Source organism: Mustela nigripes, chromosome 1, assembly GCF_022355385.1.
Source record: "Mustela nigripes isolate SB6536 chromosome 1, MUSNIG.SB6536, whole genome shotgun sequence".
NCBI classification, from domain to species: Eukaryota; Metazoa; Chordata; class Mammalia; order Carnivora; family Mustelidae; genus Mustela; species Mustela nigripes.
In genome coordinates this window covers 95728474-95742900 of record NC_081557.1, presented here as the reverse complement: position 1 = coordinate 95742900, position 14427 = coordinate 95728474, and the positions used below count along the sequence as shown (strand labels likewise).

Sequence of the window (14427 nt, the reverse complement as noted above, 5' to 3'; positions counted from 1 at the left end):
CCCCGGGAGGCATTTTTTGATGGAGGATCAGTACACTTACCCAAAGTTAGGCCTTCATACTATGATGTCCCGATACTGGCTTTATGAATAATCACTGAATAAGTTTTATGTGGGCATTTCTTGTAGGTTTCCCTCAGTACAAGCTAAGAGGATTTCTCCAAAGCACACCTCAGTGAAAGCAGTTTCATTGGGGTGGGAACACAAGGCGATGAGTTTAGTCAGGACAGTTTCAGAACACAGTCTCTTCACTCACTTCAACCACTGAAAATATCTCATTGGTTCATGTGTCTAATTTTATTTCCTGCAAAACTCTCCCCACAAATTAGTTGCAAAATGTATCCCTAAACAGGTTGCTGATTATCAGCCAGTTAATATTGGAGGACTCCTTCCCAAAATTATGATCCTGAGTTGAGAGTTTAGGCTGAAGCCATTCTTCCCAGTGGTCGTTCTGGAGGATACCAGTTGTCTGTCTGAGCAGTGATCCGCGAGCATGTCACCTGGAGATGACTTCTCTCTCTATTCTCTATCATGATTTTAAATCGGTAAGTTAGAAGTTAAGAAAGAGAGCAAGAACGCTTTCTAGTTTTACACACTGGAATGTTTTCTGATCCACTGGGAGATCATTCTTGCTGGTCTTCCTTGGGGGATGATGTTAGGCAGCAGATTTCCCCTAACAGCTGCAGTCAGGGTCGGCGAGGGCCCGCTGAGCCCTGTGCACAGGGTGCCCCCATCAACGAAAGGTCAACACAAGCTTCAGACTATCTTATGTTGTCCTGACGGGTCTCTCATGGGGCAATGTAGGGGAGTGGTCACAGTGGAAGAAGATAGTAGCCCACTTTGGCTATCCATGAACAGGCTGGGGTAGACTGAGACACTCAATCTTAAGCTTCATAAAGGTGGAAAGTGGTAGACATTATGGTTGATATGCTAGTCTTTCTGATTTGCTTTCTCTTTTTAAGATAGACTACTCCCATAGAATTATTAAAACATTGGCAAAAATTGTACCTGCTGAGTCAGAGTAGACGGTGAAATTGCGGGGACTGTAGGTCTTCATTGGGCTTAACTGGAAGGTCTTAAACAACCGCTGTTGACGTGAAGGCAAGCGTAACTAGACCTCCAAAGAGGATAGAAGCTCAATAAATATGAATGTGACTTAGTGTTTCTCTCTCTAGGACTCATCACTAAAATATGCTCATAAATCAGAAAGCACTGTGTCATTGATGGGATGTATCTACACTTTGAAAAGTAAGATCAGCGTCCTAGAGATGCTTTGGGATTGTAGCAGATAAAACGTTCAGTAGCAGGTTGGAAGACTGAATTATCCTTGATAATTTAAAAAGGGCTACAGTGATGCTTACTTCTGTATAGCCATGAAAAAGGGGCCCACTGAGATAGGAATGAAGGGAACAAAAGCAGAAGGGACAGGATGACTTCCCTTCAAGTGCTTGAGGCTCAGTTGCACAGTCTGTAGTTTCCAGCATAAACAGAGGCCAACGGACAGGCCCGGATGCCGAGGCTTTCTTTGACTTAAGAAATTTGAACCACATTTTGAAACAAAGTTGAACTTTTAATTCACTTTAAAAAGGAAAGCCAAAGCCACCTAATGAGCTGATTTCATATTTTCTGGCAGTATGAAATTGGAAAAAAACCCAGATGTCACAGCATTCTCAGATTCAGTCCTAAAGCAAATTAGTTTTCTGTTTGACTCATGTCTCTGGCTGTGAAGGGCTAATTACAGACCCTTCTTATATATTTATTAAAGCAGGATCTCATTCGAGCAATGCATTATGAATTGGTTTTAAAAAATAACTCTTTATAATTGAAAGAATTAAACTGCATTTCCTCAAAAACATTCTATAAATCAGACTTTTCTATTTTAGTCAGATGGGCTTTCAATAACGTAAACACAAATGAGTGAGGCTTGATTCTAATCACTTCATTTTCCTTGTTCTGATGAATATCAGGATCATATAGCTTTTCTATACAATAGTTGATAATAAACCACCTTAGCTATTATTTATGATTCCTATTCTGTTCGCTGGGGTGCATTTTTCTAATGAGCAAACATCAGCTATAAACTGACAGAATAATTGTTCTTATGGAAATAATTACTGATTTATAATTACTGACTTCTCCAAGATGGAAAGATCCACTTTTTATTACTTTCTTCTGTGTTATATTCAAGTCAAGCAGGAAAGTCAGTGAGTGAGAGTACCAAGTGTTTAATTGTGTAATAAATTACTGAGAATACTAACTTAATTAAACTCAGGTGATGGATGTGTTGACAGAGTACTAGTTGTAAGGAGGTCTTTGATAAGATGGGACACATGGGTATGAAAAGTCAAATGACAATGAAGTCAGGTTATCATTCATTGTCAAATGAACTCTTGAGACAGTCACTCTTACAGAATTCTGGAAGAGGGAGGAATGACACGACTTGGGGTAGGTAGAGGATTCATGGTGGAAGTAGGCCTTAGTTTGGGCCTTTAATTAGGGGTAGGACTTTTAAGGGGGTGAGGAGATGTGTGGAAAAACAAAGATGTTGGTAGTAGGGGTACGTAGCAAAGCAACAACAAGAAAATGTATGTTTGGGATCTTAAGCTACCACTTGGTCCACAAACAATTGGTGTGTACGAACCAGAACTATGGCCATGTTGAAAGATAAGGAAACGAAGAGCTGATCGAGGCGGAAGGAGACTCAGGAGGCTTGGCGTTGCTCAGTGCAGTCTGTGATCCTGGACTCAAGCCCGGTTTGGGGTAAAACATTTTATAAAGGACATTACTGGGAAAATTTATGAAATTTGAATGCAGGCTATCTATTAGATATTAGCATTGTATCCATGTTAAATTTCCTATAACTTTGTCAGTGGATTGTGGTTATGTATTGGTTCCCCAGGACTATTGTAATGAAGTTCCCCGAACTGGGCAGCTTAAAACATGCGAAGTACACTCTGTCTCCCAGTTCTGGAGGCTAGAAGCCTGAAATCGGCAGTCAGGAGGGCCGGGCTCCCTCTGGAAGCCCTAGGAAAACACCTCTCCTTGCTTCTTGCAGCTCCTGGTGGTAGCTGGCCATCCTTATCTTGCCTTGCCTTTAGTTGCCTCACGGCTGTCAGTGCCTCTGGCATCACGTGGCATTTCCCCTGTGTGTCTGTGTCTTCACATGGCCTTATAAGGACACTAGTCATTGGGGTTAGGCCCCACCCTGACCCAGTATGACCTCATCTTAACTAATTGCATCTGCAGAGATCCTGTTTCCAAATAAGGTCACAGTCTAAGGATCCAGGTGGACCTGATTTTTTTTGAGGGGGGGTGTGTGTGTTTGTGTGTGTGCGTATTGGTGGGGGGAGACACTATTCAACCCAGTGTAGATTATATATGAGAACATCCCAGTTTTTAGGAGATCAGCACTGAAGCATTTAGGCGTAAAAGATGATGATGTCTGCAGCGTACTCTCTAATGGGTTTGCAATAATAATAATAATAATGTATATATTTATGGAGGGGGACACAAAAAGATGAGAAATAATGTGAACCATCGATGAATTTGAGTGAAGGACGTAGGGTTGTATGGTTTTTGAAATTATACAGAGGCTTGAAATTTTTCAAAATAAAAAATTTTCTAAAGCAAAAGAAAAAAAAACACACAAAAAAGATCATATACCTTTTTCCTTTAGACCGTGTCATATCTGGAATGTCATCTGAAACCACTTAATCGATATGGCTGCAAATCAAAAGGTGTATAAAAGTTTAAAAATATTAGCAGAATTCCGAGGCAGTTTTTCAAATTAAATGCTTGCTTGGCATTTTGCCCAAGATTTTGGTACATAATAGCTGACCTAATTGTCCCTTTGAGTGTCCCAGATTAAACTACATTTCTTAAAGACAAAGAGAAGTCTAGATTTTCCCTCATGTCTTTTTGTTCCCGAAGGAAAGCACGCAGCAGGAATGTGTGTGAGTGTCTGTGTGTGTGTATTTTGCACGTTTCTAATATTTGAATGTTTGTATATTTATACTATAGCATGTACATGGTATTCTGTGCAGGCCTGGGGAACATTTTTCAAGTAGGTTTTGGTTTTTAGTTGATAATACAGTTTGACTATAAAATGCAGTGGACTTGGCATTTCCTGAAATAAGTAAACCAGAACAGTGCAAAATACAGGGTGACGCAGCCCTTGGATACAGACCCATGCTAGCTCAAGGCAGGCCGTTAGGTGGGAATAGCATGCTTTCGAAGCAGATGGCTCTGCCTCTACCACGTCCTACAGAGGGCCAGGGGGCTTGTTTGGGCTCAGAGCCTCCATCTGATGGTGGGAGAGCCAGCTTGTAAAGCTATTCCCATGGAGCTCATTCCCAGCTGCCCAGCGTCACCCCTGGCGGGGAACAGAACAGACGTGTGGCTCCTTCATTTCTGTAAGATGAATGAATGCTGTTGTAAAGAAGGAGTTTTATTGAGCAGTGTGATGTGGTGCAGAAAGAATGCTGTAATGAAATACAAAACTCTCTGTTATAAAAACAGGTAATAGAAGTCGTTTGGGGTGCCTTTTCTAACATCTCCCTTACTATCAGATGTTTGGAGGACTAAGTGAGAGCAGTAAAAGGCTGTGTCTTCATAGCATTGGCAACACCAGCAGGATTTCTGGGAGACTCTTGGCTGGTGGGACAGAAATCCATCCGGGCAAACCTGCACATGAGGCGCGGAGGGAAACAGCAGCCGGTGGAAATCCGAGAGCGGGGAGCCGGGGCTGGGCCTCCGAAAGCTGGGAGCTCCGGGGTGATTGTGAATCCCGAGCTGCTGGTCTGGGGCCGGCAGCAGCAGGTGTTTCTGGATCTTCACTTGAAGGCTGCGGGGGAATGTAACCCAGCAACCTGGGGCCTGGGTGAACGTTGCCTGCTGGCTTCCTGCCCTTCTCCCCATGGCTACCACGCGGCCACCGCATGGCCTCTGTGCCACCGCCTCGGTTCCTGTTCTTTCCATATTCTCCCGGTGTCTCTGGTTCACTGCGGCCCCTCTGCCTGCCCCCGCCCCCCTGACCCTTGCAGCTTTTCTTTTTGCTCCTTCTTTTGCTGCTCTTTCAGGATTTCCTTGTTCAGATTCTGGGGTGGCCCCGGTGGGCTAGCAGGTAGAGCAGAACCTGGTCCCCTAAGGCCGCTTCCTTCCAGAGCTGTGGGTGTGGAAGCCACGGGGGACGGAGACAATTGGCCCCGCCCACAGAGCACAAATATTTTCATTATGACCCTCTGCCGTCCTGGGCACTTTCACATAGTTGGGTTATGTCCCTCCCGATTTCATCTGGACAGTAACCAGAAGCAAGCGTTGCACTTAAACTCTTAATGTGCAGTCGGTACCTCTGTCTTAGGGTGTTTGTCAGGAGGGTGTTTGTTAGGAGGCAGAGAAGGACATTTTTCTTTGAGACAAAGGTGATAGTAGGAAAGAACTTTGATTTGAAGGCCTGAGGTTATCAGATGCTGAGCGGGCTCCCTAGGAGAAGAGCCAAACCAGGGGAATGGTGCAGGGCCAAGTTCTAAATATTTGATTTAAATTGATTAGAAACCAATAGCAGCTTTAATTGAGGAGCTCAAGGAAATGTCCATAAATGGTTCCATTGATGAAGCCCTTTCATGAGTTTCCTGAGAAGTCTGAGCACATGGAAACCACAATGGTCAGTATTGGGACTTCCCCACGATCAGCCCGGTACGGTCTAGAACTTGCGTGTGTGGTCCTCTGTAACCCCCTGGACAGGCTTTGGAGGACACCTGTCCTTATCGAGTTTGTTTCACAGCGGAAAAAATCAGGCCTTAGGGAGGTTAAGTAACTCCCCCTGGGTCACAGAGGTACTCACCCAGCTGGGGATTTGAATAGGGTTCTCTGTTTCTGGACACTGGGACCTTCTCTTCAGGTGCTTCTCCTACTGCCACCTCCCCCAACCCAAGCAGCTTTTACTAAGTAGTGACACGATGATTTGCCCTCTGATCCTGCTGGTTTTAGGCAGGAATACCCATCGCCGTGGAAAGCTTGTGGGAAGAGCAGCCCGTGGGACAGAAGGAGACACTGGGGGCCAGACGTGGGAGCTGCGTGGGCTGCACTAATTGCTTGTTGTAGGACTCTCTCGTGGGAGCCTTTGCTGAGGGCCTGCAGGTAACAAGCAGTACCCAGCTAGAGCAGGGAGACGATGAACAGGACCATTATCTTCTTCCTAACTGTCTGGAGGGTGTGTGCTAATGTACCGTATGGGATGGGGCAGGTCGACCCTTAAGCTTTATAGATCACTTGGAAGAATAAAAGGTTAGGACCTTGATCAGAAAGAAGACAGGGACATGTGTGAAAGCAACCATTTCTTAATGACAAATTATTTGGGTGCATACCCGGCAAACAGGTGGCACCTGGGTGAGTCTGCATCTTTGTTGCTTATTTTCCAGTGACACAGGTTTTTGGGAGAGGGTGCTTCCACCGAACGGTTGTGTTGAAGGGAATTGGGGCTCCTGGTCAGCTCAGTCGGTGGAGCCTCGGGCTCTAGATTTCAGCTCAGGTCATGATCTCAGGATCATGAGGGCTGGGTGTGGAGCCTCCTTGGGATTCTCTTTCTTCCTCTGCTCCCTCCTACTGCTCTCTCTCTCTCTCTTAATTAATTAATTAATTAAAGGGAATCAAGTCCAGATACAATACTAACATAGTTAAGCCGCAGTTTGGAGCATGAGTCCTTCCTTAACTCAGAATTATGCCAGTGCATTTCAGGGACTATGGACCTGGAAGGCCCACTTGTTTCCTTCTTTGCATCTCAAGCAGTTTGCATGGAGGCAGAGGAAATTGCCCCACCGTCTCTCAGAGGACTTGAGAGAGCTTCTTCTCTTACAGTGGGAGCAGGTTTGTTGTTGGATGTGTCAGGGCTGTGAGTGAGGCAGACGGGAAAAAAAGCAGTGATGATACTGCGTAATGAACCGGAATAGAAATTTAATTGTGTTTACATATGTGCAAAGTGTTGTTAAAGCAGACATGCAGTTGTTATGCTTTTCAAATCTTTAGAATTTATTTTCCAAGATTCCCCTTCTCTTACCTTTAAATAGGAACAAGTAGAAATAGTGTCTGTTGCTGTGAGTCCTGGAAAAAACAATGGTTTATATTCCCCTGGTGTCACAGAAAGCTTATTTAGCTAGTGAGTAATTCCCAGGGCTGCGATGATTTCACCAGTGGATCCGATGCACAAACAAAAACACCCTTCACTTGTGTCTAAAAACAAAAAAGATGATTGTTGGACCTTTTTGTTGATAGTGAAATCAGCCATGACGTACGTGTGTGTGTGTGTGTGTGTGTGTGTGTCTCCAGAACTTGACGACACCTTGATACAGGAATGAAGCCCAAGCAGAAGCTTTGGAACTGAAGAGAAGGTATGCACACAAAGCAAACACAAGGCTTTTCTTTTCCCCTTCTGATGTATAGTGATGGCATACTACGTATGCTGTAGGTGTATCAGATCTTTTTATTGTGCCAACATCCCCATTTATCACAATAAATGAAACTTGCCCAAGATCACAAAGTTTGAAGTAATAGTGGCACTGGCATTTCTAACGCAGGCAGTAAGGGTGAAATTAAGTTAAACTGGATTCCTCTGATCCCTTCCATCAAACGGATGTAAAGTAGGGACGTCAAAAAAGAGAAGTCAAACTAACCCCCAACTCCCCTGTTTGCACATGCGTGGCCATTTGTACTCATTATACTTAGAATAAGTTCCTGAGATTTGGACCTTCTGTCTCTTACACCTTCCCATTAGCCTATCATTTAGCTGAGCTTATGACTAGGGTAATAGCAGTCCATGGCTTTGTCTTTCTCTCTCTTCTTCCTTGCATTTTATTTTATTTTTTTAAAAAGATTTTGTTTATTTCTTTGACAGAGAGGTCACAAGTAGGCAGAGAGGCAGGCAGAGAGAGAGGAGGAAGCAGGCTCCCTGCTGAGCAGAGAGCTGGATGCGGGGCTCTGTCCCAAGACCCTGGGATCATGACCTGAGCCGAAGGCAGAGGCTTTAACCCACTGAGCCACCCAGGCACCTCTCTTCCTTGCATTTTACTGAAAACTTTTAAACATTGTAATAAAAAGCCCACATAAAATTTTCCATCTTAATCATCTTTCAGTGTTCAGTAGCGTCGAGCACATTCACATTACTGTGCAAGAGCCGTGCTGTTCTCTTGCTTTGGCATCATCATCACCATCATTATTTCTGTGTGTGCATGTGTGCCAAGAAAAAGGGAAGAAGAATAAAAAGGAGATTTTGTTGGGGGGGGGTGGGAGATGGAACTTGCATATTCCAAAGAATTCACTCCTCCGTAGCTTACCCAGTTGGGCACGTGGGTGAACCTATGCAGACAGCTCCTCCCTTGAACAATCTTTTTCAGGAGTGCGGTGCTCAGAGTGGTCAACGTTGCTTCTGCTTCTGATGATTCCCAAAATGGGAGTCCTGGATGGGGGGCTACTTAGAATTGCCGGATGATTCACCTGGTTTGAGTCACGTGGACCTCAGCCATGCCCATTTGCTACACCTGAATCAGCCACTGCCAGATGAACTTGAATTAGTGGCTTTCATTAATGATTAATGATTAATGATCATTAGTGATCATTAATCGTGTAGATGGTGGGCCCCAGTCAGTGAACCAACTGAAATATGGTTTTGGTTGCACTCAGTTTTTACCTCTTTCAGAGTCATTTAAAACACTCATAGCTTTAAATACTTTATTCCAAAAGGCCTGCCATTGTTGTTGTTGTTAATTGAAATATCGTTGACACACAGTGTTACATTAGTCTCAGATGTACAACGTAGTGATTCCATGAGTGTGTGTGTTCTGCTGTGGTCACCACAAGTGCAGCTGCCATCTCTGAAAGACAGTGTTTTAATAGAGTCATTACAACATTGCTAAGTGGTCTGGTTTTATTAGACTATTATTTTTGGTAGTGAATTTTCAGTACAAAACTTACTCTCCACTACAGATTCCTATAATGGACAAGCATGGAGAACACGTTTCTGATTTTCAGGAGTGTTAGGAAGTTGTTTTACCCCCCTATGTACTCTGCCCCTAAGGTGAGAGAGGGACCCTCCACTTGGAATGCCCCAAATGAAGCAGGGGTGAGTCATGCCGGGGAGAAGAGATGGCTGACGTGTCATTAAATGGAAGCTCACTATGAGCGCACCCCTGGACTGTTAACCCCCAACCTGTCTACCAAGCGAGAACAAACACAGCCCAGCTGTGTCATTAAATCACACAGGTGTTTTGGAGTTCTACTCTGTTTTCAACAGCCATCTGAGGAGGTCATAGTTCTGATGTTTGCCTGATTTCAGTAGGTTGGGGCCAAGTCTGGGCAGATGTCACCTCCTTTTTGAAGACTTGTTCATTTTTCACATTTATCCTTGTTAGCTAGACACTGTCTCCTGAATAATTCCTATTTTTCTATTATTTCTTGGTTTTCTCCCCTGCCTCCTTTTCTCTGCCTTTCTCGTAAACATGGACCTGCCTTGGCCACGATCACTGTTTTCACAGTCTCCTTGGGCCGTCTCCTTGGGCCATGGTGTGAAATACAACTAACATCTTCCTTATGGATCTGTCCCTCAGTCTGTCCATCCATCCATCCACCCATCTTATCTATCTATCTATCTGTCTGTCTCCCCACCTGTCTACCTACATTTGCACCTGAGTTCTAGGTCCCATATATTCAACTGCCTCTTGGATGTAACAATCCACGTATCTATACAGATACAGATATATACACAGTTTGTGTATTTGTAATAATTTCATATGCCCCATACAGAATTCATCCATCTGCTTTTCTTCTCTTCTCCTCCCGAACAAAAGTGTAACACACCGAGTTCTTACATGTGTTCCTGATCTCTGTGAAGGCAGGATTCTGGAAGCCACCCTTGACTTTTCCATCTCTGTTATTCCCTAGGTTTGCTGGTTGTTATGGAATGAATTGTGTCCCCCAAAATTCATATGTTGAAGCCCTTCCCCGCAGCATGATTGTATTTGGCCTTTTGGAGGTAATTAATGTTAAATAAGGTCAGAAGTTCGGGGCCTAATGCTGTAGGACTGATGTCCAAATAAGAAGACAGAGAGACACCAGGGCGCCCCTTGAAGATGCAGTGAGGGGAGGGGGGCCTCTGGAGAAAGCAAGGCTGCCAGCACCCTGCCCTTGGCTGTGGCTTCCAGAACTGTGAACAAGTAAGTTTCTGTTGTAGAAGTCCCCCCGCCTGTGGTTAGTGCTGTGGCAGTCGCTTTGTTGATTTTCCTTCTGATCCCTCTGCAGTGATGTAATAACATGATACGACATCTTTTGCTTCGTGTTTCACCTTGCAGTGCCTGGTTCTCAAGGGGTTCATTTCTGCAGCAGCATTCGAGGGTGCCAGCAGTTTCCCGAGGGCCCCTACATCCTCTGGGAGTGTGATCATCCTCTATGGAAGCAACCTTCCTGTCACTGTCTGCGTCAGTTTTAACCCCGTCCATGTAGGCCGGCCCTCTCCTGTCAACAGCTTTGCTGTGCCCTGAACAGGTGTTCGGCACTGCTCGTGGCCTTCATGAGATACAGCCTCTTTGTCAGCTCTGTGATGGTTTTCACCGCACTTGCACTATGCCTTTGGTCCCCACCTCACCTGGCAGTCAGGAGGGGACAGACTATGACCCTGGGGGTGTGGGGGAGGACCCGGCATGGGGCAGGGCTGTTTCAGTGAGACTGCTCAGTTACAGTGCTCGGTCCATCTGCGAATGTGGCGCCCAGGCCGCCTGTGCCCTCCCGCCCCCCTTTTAACTGTGGGGACTTGGGTCTTCAGACCTTCAGACCCAAGGAACCCCTTGCACCTTACCTATGTACTGTCCCTTGGACTTTTTAATGTCGTTTTAAAATTTTATTTTGGAGGCTCTAAAGACTTTTTAGTAGCCAAGGATGTGCAAGCGTGACTTCAGATCGCTCTCAGAAGGAGGTGGGGGGCTATGCCTCCCCTGATGAAGCCACAGTGATGATTTTAAAAGCCTTTCCATATCCATCATTTTGCTAGATTCACGATTTCCTATCAGGTCATTGGTGATGTATCGCGGTTTGTTATTTTACTAGTCGGTGTCTCCTAACTTATGAGAAGAAATTAGTGGTGGTGATGGCTATGAGGGTGATGCCAAGCCCAGCACGTGCCCGGGGCCAGGCTGAGGGCTTGACTTGTGTTTGCGTGTGTGAACGGACCGAGCGCGTCACACCGTCCCTCCACACGGTCCTGAGTTAGCGCGCTGCGGGCCTTTCTCCATCTGTCCAAATGCGCCGAGCTCCATTGTGGAGGGTGCAGGGGACGGGCCTCCGTTGGTAGGATGGCTTTGCCGAAATGTCTAGTCAGGAGTCCAAGAAGTTAACCATGAATAGAGAAGACATGACATAAATGTGTCTGGGGACATGTTTGGAAGCTTTATTCTAATAAGAAACAGAACTAAACTGTGCTAACACTCTTTGACTATTCATTTGGGCTTAAGTCGTACAGTAGCTCGTTCAGGGAAGTGGTCTGAAGAGACAAACTGGAGTATGTTTTCAGCTTTCCGAAACCTCAGACGCAGCCAGCTTGAGGAATTTCTGTGAATTGTGTCCATGCTTAAGGATGGGAAGAAAATATTTTCCGTCTCTATATCATTATCAATTAAATCCCTGAAGAATTTCTCTTTTATACAAAATGCAACTAATCGTGTCATGGTGCTTTTCTAATTGTCATGTCACCGAATAAGTCGGTAGCTAATGCAGGTTTACAAATTGTCATTTTGCATGGTGACAGTATTACAAGAATTCTTTGTGGCTTTTAAAAAGATGACATGGCTTTGCTTGGCTTACCATCAGGATAATAGCACCATTGACTAGGCTGCCCTCAACCTCCGAAACCGCAAAGGTAGAGAACTGAACAAAGCCACAGCTATAGCAGTGGTTGTTTTCTGAGCTTGCAACGTGTAAGTCTGCTGCCTGTCCTCCAATCTGAAATCTGAGTTTCGAAAATGCATTGAGATGAAGCCTATTTTGGAAGAAGTCGGTTTAAGCCAACAGACCTCTGACTGATTCACTTCCCTTAAGATAATGCTTTTGAAGCAAACACACTGTCTTCAGATAGTGAGTCTCATTCTCTGGTTCATAGTTCAGTGAGACAGACACATGTAGTTCTCAGAAGCAGATACTCTGCTGGCTTAGGAGGCTAATGAAGTGGACAGAACATTACAGAACATGACCAGCAGAGTCTCCAACATGTTGTTTCCATTCTGAGCAGGACAAATCTCTTCTGGGGTTGCACAGGTGATCTCCAGTATCATTCCAAGATCATGCTATGCTTGCCATTTAGACCTGTGGAATGAAGAAATTTAGCTAATGGCTTCATATGAATCTTCCTGATGAAATTTGGAGACCATGTATTTTTAGAATTGCATATAAATGGTTTGAGAATAGAATTTGGTAGAAAGATTGCCAGGAAAACCCAAGAAGAATGCTCTATCAGTTAAGATTAGGTTTGGCCACATGTGACCAAAAGCCTAAAATGACAGTAGTTTCAATGAGATAAGTCTATTTCTCCTTTAAATAAAAGAAATTCAAAGGTAGGTAGTCCACGGTTAGTGTGATGTCTTCACCATGCTATCAGGAGCCAAGATTGTATTACTCTACTCTCAACCCTGATTACTAGGCTTCTACCTGATGGTCCAATATGGCTGCTAGAGCTCCACCCATCACATCAGATCTGCATTCTAGGCAGTTGAAAGGAGGGAGTGACAAATGGGGCAGTCTTTCATCCCCATGAGGAAGATACTTGGAGGTTTGGAGGTTGTGCATTTCTTTGACTGAGGCTTGGTCACCTGATCACACCCAATGCAGAAGAAGCTAGAGAAAGTAGACTTATAGCTGAATGGCAGTGTACCTCACTAAACATCCAGTTCTTATTACTACAGAAGACACAAGAGAATATAGGAAGAAGTAGCAGACCCTGGTACAAGTGCTAGATATTCTACTCTTGATACAAAAATCAAATCTGGAAGAACTTGAATAAAAGTTGGCACTGTGGATGTGGGTTATCTTTCCCACCATGGACAAAACCGGAAAATTTATTGAAGAAACTCTTATTAGAAAACACATATTCAGTATTTGGTTGAAAGTGAACATTAAAACATTGATTTCCTGTTAGCAGCCCAACATTTCTTATGCAAGCAAAAAGGAGCGATGTGGCCCAGGAACAGAGAAACGGAAATGATTAAGTGCCAACTCCGTGACTTTTATAGCGGTTCATTCAGCTGCCTACCCACAAAGCACTTCCCAAGGATATTACAGCCAAGAATTCACTTGGCTGGGTCTGTCCATTTTTTTATTCATTTCAATGACCATCTCCAGGAAAAAAAACATTCTGAAAGAAGAAAACCCATTGGAGAACTTGTGGAGTATGAACAGAGGAGTTTTCCTTTAAAAGAAAAGAAAAAAGAAATAGCTTAAAGCCACCTATGTTTGATTAGAAATTTTAGGACTCTGTGTTCTGTGTGTGTGTGTGTGTGTGTGTGTGTGTGTGTGTTGTGTATTGTGTGTGCTTGTTTTTGTGCATCTACACCAGTATGATTGGAGTATTTACATACCTATTCAGGATCAAGTTAATAATTTTAGAGAATTAGCATCTTGGACTCTTTTCTTGTTTTAATGATGTTGAATGAAGACAGAAACAAGGAGGAAATTCTTTTAAAATATCCTTGCCCAAAACATCAAAAGGCTTTCAGCATTCAACAAACTATGCATTTCCCCCAATCAAGGGTCAGTAAACTCAGTTGAGTGCTTTGGCAAAATTTTGGTTTAATCTCCTGCAAAAAAACCCCAAACCAAAACAAAATCCAAAAACAACATTTTGTAAACCTGAAATATAGGTTTTTAACATCTTCTTTGTTAGACTTAGTTTTCAAGTTGCTTTCAGGTGTTTAAAATATTAGGTTCATTTCCCCTCCTTGCAAGTATCCATTATCACTCCAAGGGGTTGCCTTAGGGCACTTTCCTTACTTAGCTTCTGGTAGGTGAGTGCACAAGGTCAGAGCACTCCCAGGGGGATGGAGTGCTTTTACCCTGGAGAATTTCCTCCCCAGCAACCCCTAGTCTGTAAAGAGAGGAAGGAATGAGGTGATGGTTATGAATGGTCCAAAAACCATTAGGTAAGTCTTTTATTTATTTATTTGACACAGAGAGAGAGAGAGAGATCACAAGTAGGCAGGGAGGCAGGCAGAGGGGGTGGGGTGGGGAGCAGGCTCCCTGCTGAGCAGAGAGGCAGATGCAGGGCTCCATCCTAGGTCCCTGAGGTCATGACCTGAGCTGAAGGCAGAGGCTTAACCCACTGAGCAACCCAGGCGCCCCCATTAGGTAAGTCTTAATAGAGTTGGAGGGGATAGTTCTTTAACGCCAGAATAACTTTTCCCC

General features: G+C 44.3%; 1 protein-coding gene across 15 annotated transcripts in view; it reads left to right on the top strand.

Moving 5' to 3' along the window:
• The window catches only part of NCAM1 (neural cell adhesion molecule 1), a 301008-nt gene that overhangs the window by 49523 nt on the left and 237058 nt on the right, over positions 1 to 14427 (top strand). The gene's annotated exons all lie outside the window — the stretch shown is intronic.